Here is a 9,423-nt window from a genome sequence, read left to right as displayed (position 1 = left end):
TAGGTGAAAAAACATGCCGAAGAATTATTGTTGATCAAGTCCTACTCCAGAACAGCATGAGATGGAGGGAACTTGGAATCCCCATCCCCGAGTTCATGTTCCTTTAAGAAATCTTTAAGTTCAGCGTGTTGGGACAGTGGAAGCTCTCCTCTTACCCTTTTAGTTTTTCTGGCTGGTCGAATAATTTAAGCAACATACAGCTGATTAACAGGAGAAAATCAGATTATAATACATGCGCATGGGGAATTCGCACAAGCATGAAAATTCCAAGGACTGTGGGGCAGTGTTGGGTCCATGTGACATTTTGGACAAAGGAGAAAAGGGCGGGGGAGTGAGAGTGGGCGACTCACGGGTAGCGGAGAGAGAGCGCGCGCACACACAGGGTGGGTGGAGCCCTGCTGGGCCCCTTGGAACCCTGGGACCCGGGGTGTCCAGCCCAGATGCTTGAAGGCTTCCTGGCCGATGCCGCAGGGGACCATGCCCCAAGCTTCTCTTCCTGAAGCAGCTCTTTCTACGGAAGCTCTTTAAGGAGAAGGGGAAGTAAAAACTCTTCCTCCATTTGTTGGGCTTTAATTGGCTTCAGTTTGAAATAATCTGCCTGTTGGGTGGCATGTTCAAGGGACACTCATTTCCAACCTCCACAAGTGCAACTAAAAAAATTGTGGGTAGTCCTACCTGGTTTGTTTTGATGGGGTCTTCACAGCACAGCCAGCCAGGCTCCCCGAGTGAGCGTTATCAGCCGAGACCACATGTGAGTGACCGATACTGTTCTTCATCCGTGGAAGTCACATCTGTCACTGTCACTGTTTATTTAAGGGATTTTAATATTTTATATAAAGTGAAGTGGGATTATCAAGACGGCTTTCAGGGCAAGTGCTGGGGGAGGAGAGCCTGTGCGGAGCCAGAGGCCCGAGGGACGGGGGAGGGGGGACAGGTTGGAGAACTGGCGACTCACAGTTCCAAATAAAGGTAAAACCAGCTGTAATCAGCACAGCCAAAAAGGAGGGTCCCTGACCCAGGAAACTGGGAAAGAGGAACCAGACAGGAGCCAACTCGGGAGCTCAGATGATGTCGGGGAGGTCCTTCCTCTGTGTGGAAGGTCCCCTCTAGCAGCAATTGGCACCATGGCCACTGTGTCCTTACGACATCCTCATTTCCTGACACCACGGCCCTCCGGTCCAAAGAGAGGTCCTGTGGTGCTGGAGGGTCGGCAGGAACAGGAGCAGGAGCAGGAGCGAGGATGGAGGATCCTGCCCAGGCCCAGCAAGGTAGCATCTGGGCAGGCCCAGGCCCGTGCTGGGGCCTGCAGGTGGGGCAGAGGTGGAAGGCCACACCAAAGCCACACTAGACCTCACATGAAACAGGGGAGGTTTTATGGAAAGGAGGACGAGGAAGGGGAATAAGCTGGATAGACAACTGTCTCACCAACAGTCCACTGCAATACTGGCCCTTCCTTGAGCTCGTGTATGTGGGTCATGTGGGTCAGGACGGCCAGGCAGCTAGCCGATGCATACCAGTGTGAGGACGATGAGTGCGTGTCTCTTAGTTAAGTGGAAGGAGAGGTGAAGGGGTCTGCGGGCAGTCCTTCTGGGACCACAACCTCAGCAAGTCTCGGTCCTGTGGGCCCCAATGGTACAGACTCTGTTGGGGGGCAGGGGAGGCCACTCTGGGCCAGGCCTAGGCCCTACTGAGGGGGGCCCATCACTGCAGTTCCTATCCTGCTGATGAGAATTCAGTCACGTGGTCACACCTAACTTTAAGAGAGGTAGGAGATTAAGATAAGCTGTGTGCCCAGGAAGAAGAGGAAGTACATTCTGGTGAACCGCTATCAAGCTTTGCCTTGTCAGTCACCAGAATTCTGCAAATGGGTTGAGAACTAGAAGCACCTGCAGTGGCAAGCTAATGACAGTCACTGAGTCTCTCAGCTGACATAGTGCTCGCATCAACCTGTCAGGTGGGACAATTATCCTCATAGGAAGACCAAGAAACAGAGGCCCAGGGAGGTTACTTAACTTGCCCAAAGTTGCAAAACTAGAAATCGTTGGAGCCAGGATTTGATACAAGACAACATGACCACACAGGGCTGTCGGGGACCCTAAGAGAGATGAAGTCTGCAAAGGCCTAGGTTGTGTCCAGCCCACGGGAAGCCATCAGCGGGCATCGTGTGAGCGACACGCCTCAGCAGAGCAGAGCCCGGAGGCTGGGGGTGGGTGGGGGTCCACAGAGACAACGCCCTCCGGCAGGCTCTTCCCTGCTGGGTCCAAGGGCCCGCAGTGGAGCCCAGATCTGCTTGCTACATGAGAGCAATTGCTGAACCGGCCCAATTCACGCTGGGCAGGCCCAGCCATGACCGCCAGACACACGGGTTACCTTCCTCCCTTCCCCGTGTTTGTCCTCAGGTCGGGGTGGGGGGTGGTCAGCTGCTCCTTGCTCCACACTCTTCAAGGGCTGAACGCACAATTCCATTGCTTTGTCATTTTTGGTTGACTTGCCTTGACAATTACTCCCTTTGTATTGCCTGTGCCCCACCTCATGCATGACACAGAGAGTCCACCAAAAAGTGGTCAGGGGGTGTTAATAATAGTAATAGCTAATGCTTCGTGGGCCATTGCTAGACGAGTATTCCAGGCCTGTTAAGGGCTTTACAACCATTGATTTGGTTCATCTGCGCAGTACACCGCCAAGTGGGTATTGGTGTCCCCACCGTGCAGCAGAGAAAACTGAGGATTGCTGAGATCAGTTGTCCGCCCAGCGTCACAGCAGCGCCAGGGCTTCTCATCATCGTTGTGTCACCTGGCTGGGCTGGCTTTAATTCAGTGACACGGAGACCCACAGCCTGGATGTGGAGAGCAGCAACTGCCTGGTGAGTGCTAATGGCCGGGTGGGGATGTGTTGGGTGCAGGAGGAGGGGCAGTCAGATCCCTGCGTGCTCAACCAGGCTGCTCCATTAGGGGCCATGGTAGCAAGTTGAAGGTCAGAACGAGTAGCCTAAAACCCAAGGGAGAAGCCTGGAAGGGGAAGGAGAAGGGATTCCTCTGTCAGAGGGTCAGAGTTTGGGCCTGGACCCCTCTCCAAGAGCGAGGGCAGCATGCCCCAGGGACAGAGAAGGTGCCCAGGGACCTGTAACTCCAGAAAGTTCAGCAAGAGTAGTTGGGGACTATCTCAGCAGCTGACTGGTCTCCACAGGAATATCAAGGAGGGGACCCTGCTGGGTTTCTCCGCGCTTCTTCACCAGCCTTGTCATTTCCCCAATGTCCTTCATTTTTAAAACGTTGGCCTTTCCCTAACTAAAACCCTCTGGCCTTGTTCTGACTTCTGCTTGTTTTGGAGGGATGAGGGGTGTGGAGAAGCCGCGTTCTCCCGTGGCGGGCCTCAGACACACAGTGGGAGGGGCTGGAAAGGAGAAGTGGGCAGAGAGGGGCTGGGGCTGGCAAGGCTGGGTGCAGCGGGTGGAGGGGGTGGGGCCGTTTTTGGACACTTCTAGAATTTAACTCTCAGGCCCAAGAAGGATGTGTGTGAGACAGAATTTTATGCCAGCAATCGGGGGAAGCCAGTATACACACTTACCTCTTTCGTACAATCACAGATTAAATTAATTTAGGAAGGAATGACTACAAGCTTGGCAAATACCCTTTGCAAGAATCTGGGCATCAGAGACACTTGACAGCTAAAATCACTCAAGGCTTGCCATCTCGGAGGGTGAGCAACGGCTCCCGAACTAGTTGGTGGAAACTGCTGGAAAGCTGCTGGCTGCTGTGCGGATGAGGCCCAGATAGAACAAGCTGTGAGGTTTCAGGGGCATCGGGACTTCCTCCCCAGATCTGATGCCTCCTTTGGACTCTTAAAGAGGAAAAAGAGATAGTGAGTGTTTTTAGTTTTGTGAAGTTGACCAACTCATTTGATTCGATTCTAACAAAAAAGGGAATGGCAGGTCCTGGGGCTCTTTTATTTTTTTCTTCTCTGAAATGCTTTCTAATATTTTCCTGTGGTTAACATTTTACAGAAACCAGGATCTTTGCTTCAACAATGCAGATCTTATCTTGCAAACAATCTCAAACAGGGCACGGAACCTTAAAGCCTTCTAGGGCCGGAACTCGAACCCGGGGGTGTGCAGGGTGAACGAAGCCATGGAGACACAACGGGGCAGGCATACAGATGAGCTAAACCCTAAGCTGGCTGGCAAAGGGAGGGATTTTTCTGTTTAGGGCCTTCAAAACAAAGCTGCTCTTAGGCTCACTTCCCATAGCAAATGTATCCTTTGGGAATGTTTTCCCTGCTTCCTTTTCTTCCTCACACAATTCCCCTTCACTTCCTTTAGAGAGCGGCGTCATTAATGATCGCCATACAAAGTTGAGATGACTGGATGCAGTGCCAATGAAGGGTTCGCAAATGAGAAATCTCACGTCAAGTATTTTTTATAAAGCCATGTTAAAGCGCCAGCCAAGTTTCCAGCCAGAAAGTGCAATGATGTACATTAGGAGCGAGGTTATGGATGCACACATTATGTTATTTGGATGCACACATTGTGTGTATGGATGCACACATTGCGGTGTCGACACGCACACATTATGTTATTTATGAATAAAAAGTGCTATCACATCATGCCGGCAAGTCGCAAGATTAAAACAACTCCAGGCGCCTCTGCGACTGTGGAGAGAGGCTGTTGGGCTGCTAGGAAATGACCCTTGACCATGAAGACAGAGAAAATGGGAAAAGGCAGAGGCAGAGAGGAGAGCGACTGAACTTGAGACTGACTGGGGGAGGGGAAGCACCGAAAGGGAGCACCAGGCCCTGAGCTCAGACTGGTGTCATTCCCATGGCAGCTCAATGGCATGAGCAAGATTTTGCCTTGGGAAAAAAATCTGGCATAAAAATGGGTGACTCACGTTTGGGTTTTTGTTTTGTTTTGTTTTTTGCTGCGATCTATAACATTACCCTCAGTGCATGGCTGTTGTGTACATGTTATAATAAAGCCATTTCTAGAAAAGCAGATATTGAGAAGAAAATGTTCATTGAAATTTCCTTGGTCAGGAATTCAGATTGAATCACCCCCCAGGTACCCAGTGATAAGAAGAGAGGCCTTCTTTGCAATGAGGAAACACGTGATGCAGACACGAGTCTCCTTAAACATCGCTGTGTGAGAGGGTGTGGGATTCCCCGGGAAGCCAGAAACATAATTGCAAAATGGTTTATTGCAAAGGTTCTTTTTTCCTTTCAGCTACCTTGGTTTCCCTGTGTGTTCCTGCCTTCCTTTTGAAGCCTTGAAAGCCAGGCAGAGGAAGTTTTGGCTCTGGGGGCACATTTTTGGAGGCTGTAGGTGTGGCCTGGCACTGGGTGCTGGTGGCAGGTGCTGGGTAACAGACATCGGGGGGCTCAGAGATGTAGTTTGGCTGAAGATCTAGGCCTTCTGGGAGCTCACCCGGAGCAATCAGCCTGCTTCAGGGACGGCCCAGGAACCCAGGGCTGTCACCGTCCTCTCTGCTTCATGTGTGACTCATGGAACCGACCTGCAGAGGCCACGTGGGAGAGTGAGTGCAACTGTTTCCTCACAGACAGCTTTCTGGTGTTAAATTCCTCAAAGCATGACATGTTTTTCCCCATGGAATCTGATTTTTTTAAACGGTGGGGAGGTGAGGGCTCACTGGTTTGCTTACCAAATGTCTGTGGCCATGTAGACAGCATAGTTTTGCAGAGCAGGCTCACGCACCTGCCCTTGCCGGGCACTGCAGGAAGCCCTTGACGGGGCCTAATGCAGCCCCAGGTGCTGGCCCCTCCCACTTTACCCCCTGCGTCAGCACACTGGGACACGACAGTGGACTGGACCCAGGTGTCCCGGGAGCTCCTGCATGTCCACGGGGGCAGGTGCCTCCCTGGTCCTGGCCCTTCTGGAAGATGTGATCTCCCCAGGACCCTTCATTAACTGCCAGCTCGGGGGCTACAGGGCAGGAGTGGGGGGGGAGAGGCAACGTCTCCTTAGCCACACCTGCCCCCCAGCTCCAGAGCTGTTTCTGGCAGCTAAGCACTGGGTCCCAAAGCGCATGGGGGGTCCGGGCCCGAAGTAGATGTACCATCGCTGCCGCCAACCAGACAGTGAGCCCGGGGCCCAGGCTCCTCTTCCTCGAGTTGTTTGTCCTTTACTTCCCAGTGTCAGCAGTCCTGGGAACAGGAAATGGTTTGCGCAGTAGGAAGCGGAGGAAACTGATGACTGGCTACTTTTCAGCCTTGTGGATACATTTTCAATTTAAGATATTTATACCCAGTCTAAAAGTCGGGCGCATTGGTAAAAATGAGCTGTCTCCAAGCCTTACTCTAGTGTTTAAAACAGTCCTGTGAGCTGAAAGCTCACTGTGTGCCAGAGATTTTGCGGGGCCCTTCCTGTTACTTACCCACACTGCCCTGGGAACATCCCTAGGTGGTGTTACCCCTTTTACAGGTGAGAAGAGAGAGGAATAGGTAGTTAAATGGCACGACCAAGGTATGAACCCAGGACGTCTGAGGCTGCTGCTCCAGACCCCTGTGCCCAGCTGCCTCCTCCCGGGACCAGCCAGCTCTTGTGAAGGTGTTTGGACTCTGTCACTGCTGGGGTTCAAAGACAGTCCATCTGCATCCCCCGTGATGACAGCATTTCTGTGGCGTGGCAGGCACAGTTATGCAGGGGGGCCAAGAGATCATCACCTCACAGTGCAGGAGGAAGTGGTCCCCGGACACCAGCTGTCCAGGCCTCCTCCCCCCCCAGGCTCGGTGCTCAGCAGCCTGATACCAAGTCAGCTGCCTGCTGCTGTCCTCACTCAGTGTGTGTTCTCTACACAGGGACCTGGCTGGAGCCGTCTGATTAAGGGAAAGTGTGCCATCACGAAATCAGGCGCTGGACCGGCGGAGATGTCGAAACCTGGTCAGCTGAGGGAGAGGAGAAAGTCAAGTCTGGCTGTAGGTCTCCAGGGGCCAAGGAAGCTGGCGCGGAGAAGGGCCTGCTGCCTCCGCCCACGAGTACTGGGCAGCTGGAGAGGGAGCTAGCATGTCCGCTGATGGGACAGTTTATAGGCCTGCCTTTGAACTCTGTGACCCCCAAGCCTTCTCTTCCTTCATTTCACAACTTAACACTTGAGTGTTTCTGACTTCCTCCTCATGGTCTTGCTGCTCCTTGACCGAGACGGGATCTCGGCACAGGGAGGGCCCCTCCTGTTGTCTGTTCCAGCTGGGGCTTGCGATTGCCCACCACGCCCTAAGTCCAGCCTGCCCTATGCACAGAACTGTTAAAGGAACAGTGCTCCTCCCACCCATTTCAGAACTTACAAACCAAAGGTGTTGCTCATTTTACTGCTACATCTTCTTTGCAACTAGAAAACTGATGCTTACTACCAGCGAATACTGAGGAGAACTCGAGTGTAATTACTGCCAGTTAATCAAGCTGGCGGCCCTCAGAGATCTTTGGAACGTCACCCATCCTTCCAGATGGGCTCGGGCAGAAGAACCAGGAACCGGGACACTCTGGCCTCCCCGGTGCGGCCCGCAGAGTCCAGCGCAGTCACAGGACGGCTCCCGGGCCGGGAGAGGGCGGAACCAAGGGCTGACTTGGCAGGAAGCAAAGAGTCCCCCGCAAGGAGGGTGATTAACCGTGTGTCAGCTCTGGCAACAACCTGCTCCTAAAAACTTCATTCGGGGCAAAACAGAAAGTAAAACCAGAGACTCTGGCATTTCATTGTAAACTGGGTGGGTATGACTTGCAGCAAATCTTCTTTCTGAGTTTGGCTAGATGCCCAAAGAACCTGTGTGTATTTTAGAGAGAAGAAAACTCATTTCAGTTGCAATTAGAAAAAATAGTCAACTTCAGTTTAATAGACATGAAGATATGAAGTAAACAACTTCCTAAACATGTAAATAAGCTGGCAGCAACAGAGGCAACATTCAAACTGTTTTTCCAGTTGGCAGGGCAGGAATGCGCTCGGGGCCGAGGGTCGGGGTCTGGAGGGTGGAGGGAAGGGCTGGGCCGGGCAGCTAAGCGCGGTCACTGCTCTGAGTGACGTGGAAATGCTTCGGAATTGCACATGGATAAAGCTGTGCTGGTGTGTCCTGGCTGAATGTCAGCGCTGCGAGAGCAATCATGTTTCATCTTAAATCCAAATACGGAATAACGTGATTCTGATAAAACACCATTGCTGCGCAAGCCCCTTCGATGTTAAAACAAGAGCCGCTCCCTTTCAGACCCGGCGGGGGCTCAGCAGACCACAGACGCTCGGCCCGGCCCCAGGGGGCACATCTGACATCCTAGGCCACTTCTCAGGAGCCACGGAATCATACTGCGCAAGCGGCCCCACAGCGCAACCGCTGAGGCCCCTCCTCCTGCTCGTCTCCCTGGGTCAGGAGCGAGGATTTCCAGGGGCTACCATTCATTCGGATCGGCCTTCTGGGCTGAGAGCGGCTCACGCAGCTCGCCCTTCCCCGAGCCCAAGTATGTCTGTGTGCTTTTTTCCTTTCTTTTTTTCAAACAAGTAATTATTGAAAGTAGACCTCTTGTAAAGCATTTTTAAAATAAGAGCTGACAATTCTACAGTCCAGGGATTTTCCTGTTCTCCTGGGCGTGGGTTTCTCCACTGGGAGCTCTGGATGCGATTTAGTGCTCTGCTTTTTATTAAGTTGCAATATGTTTCAAAAAAAGGATTTGGTTTAATCCTTTGGAAATTATAAAAATGTAACATTTTCAGTCAAATGCATTGTCCAAGAGAAATAAAAATCCATAAATAATTTTTTTTTATTTCAATGAGGATTGCAAAATTGAACACTGGCGATTTTAGAATACATTTCTTATTGCCATTACGTGACCACACATATGTATACACAAGGTTATCCTAAGCACGGAAATTAAATTACTACAATGTCAACTTGCTGATATGGACGAGCACATCTTATTCAGAATCACAGAACTCAGAAAGACTTCCAAGATTACCAGGTTCAAATCTCAGAGACACTGAGTGATTCACTCCAAGTTACACAGCTCATTAGGATAGGCTAATATGGCCTTTTTATACCCAGCACAGTAACCTCTTTCTATGTGACACCAGCAGTATTTCAATGAGCAAACAGAGCTTTCTGCTCAAAAAGATTCAACACCCTTATTGGTTAGAACACTGAAAAAAGGATTCTAAACAGTATTTTCGTCACTCAAAGTCGCAGTTCTTGGGGTCCACGGGGTTAAATGACAGAAAGGGCCAGCATCGTGCTGTAAACCACTCAGGGTTTAGAAGGTCTGGCTTGACTCTTGTCCCCACCATTCACTAGCTGTGTCACAGGAGGCACATCACTTGGTTAGCCCTCTGAGCCCGGCTTCTTGTCTGTAAATGGGGATGACAGTGAACTTGGCGTGGCAGGACACTCCGTCAGCTCACACCTGAGGAGCCCTCTTTCCGTCTCCCTGGTCCCCCTTGG

At 51.6% G+C, this 9,423-nt stretch overlaps 1 long non-coding RNA gene across 2 annotated transcripts; it reads left to right on the top strand.

The window, feature by feature from the left end:
• Nucleotides 1-528: 528 nt before the first annotated feature.
• LOC128627973 (uncharacterized) lies at nt 529-3,672 on the top strand. 2 transcript variants are annotated; one of them, XR_008392277.1, is made up of 3 exons: nt 529-751; nt 2,674-2,863; nt 3,587-3,672. It is a non-coding gene; the product is annotated as an uncharacterized LOC128627973 (long non-coding RNA). The 2 variants fall into 2 exon arrangements; XR_008392278.1 differs by lacking the exon at nt 529-751 and adding an exon at nt 1,178-1,268.
• The last annotated feature ends 5,751 nt before the right edge of the window (nt 3,673-9,423 follow it).

This window comes from Artibeus jamaicensis, unplaced genomic scaffold (genome assembly GCF_021234435.1).
Source record: "Artibeus jamaicensis isolate MK-2021 breed Jamaican fruit bat unplaced genomic scaffold, CSHL_Jam_final contig_497, whole genome shotgun sequence".
NCBI lineage: Eukaryota > Metazoa > Chordata > Mammalia > Chiroptera > Phyllostomidae > Artibeus > Artibeus jamaicensis.
The sequence above is the reverse complement of the archived record's forward strand: the minus strand, read 5'-3'. Positions and strand labels throughout refer to the sequence as shown.